Raw genomic sequence first — 931 nt, 5'->3', positions numbered from 1 at the left:
GCAAAGTTCGATCGTGACTCATATATCCACAAATATTTATAATTCCAAAATTTATACAGTTGTATATAGAAATGCCGAAAAATAATACTTACTTCTGCGGTAAAATATTGGACTTGTTAAGACATGAAAAAGGCGTTCGCATAATCTATTTATAATTTTGTATTTATGATCATTAGCAAAGTATTTTTATTGTTGATGTTCTTTTAATATGAATAACATAAAGGATAATGATACCTATTTTCGCTTTCGTATTTCTTTTTCTAATTTAAGAGAATAAAACCATGCCAGTTTAATAAGCAAGATCTCTTTTAGATTATATAATACCTATAATGGCTAGTTTGTTTTTTATTTGATTTTGAATGTGTGTGTGATACGAGACATTATTAATAGCCAATTGCTAGTGTTTCTTCTTGTTTATTCATTTATTTTCAAATAAAACAAGACAGAAAATAACCACTCAACATCCATCACAAGACTATCGACAGAGCCAGCATTCTTTAGGGTATATTCTCCTTACATTCGAAAAAAAAATACCAGATTTGTATTTTCTTTCGATATCACCGCATATTGAAGCTGTCAACCAACTTTTCTCGCATGGTTCGCTTTATTTCCAAAAATATTAATGATATCTAGTTTGTCTTTATTCTATATCCTATTGGACAAAATGAACTTACCTCGAGCGAGAGGCGTTTCATCGACCGCCTCCAGCGTAACATCTTTCCCTGCTTCTTCTTCTACTTTTTATCCTTGTCAGTCTCTCTTTCTTCTGTATCCTTTTCCTCTTCTCTCTCCCTCACCCTGTCTCCTTTTCCCTCCCCTCTTCCTCCTTTTTTACATTTTCCGCCCTTCTTTGCCTCTTCCTCTTTTCCTCCTTCCTCCCTTTTTCCCATTCTTTCTTTCTCGTTTTTTACTCATCTTCAGTTTTCTTTTG

The sequence above is a fragment of the Penaeus monodon genome, chromosome 21 (assembly GCF_015228065.2).
Source record: "Penaeus monodon isolate SGIC_2016 chromosome 21, NSTDA_Pmon_1, whole genome shotgun sequence".
Taxonomy (NCBI): Eukaryota; Metazoa; Arthropoda; class Malacostraca; order Decapoda; family Penaeidae; genus Penaeus; species Penaeus monodon.
The sequence above is the reverse complement of the archived record's forward strand: the minus strand, read 5'-3'. Positions refer to the sequence as shown.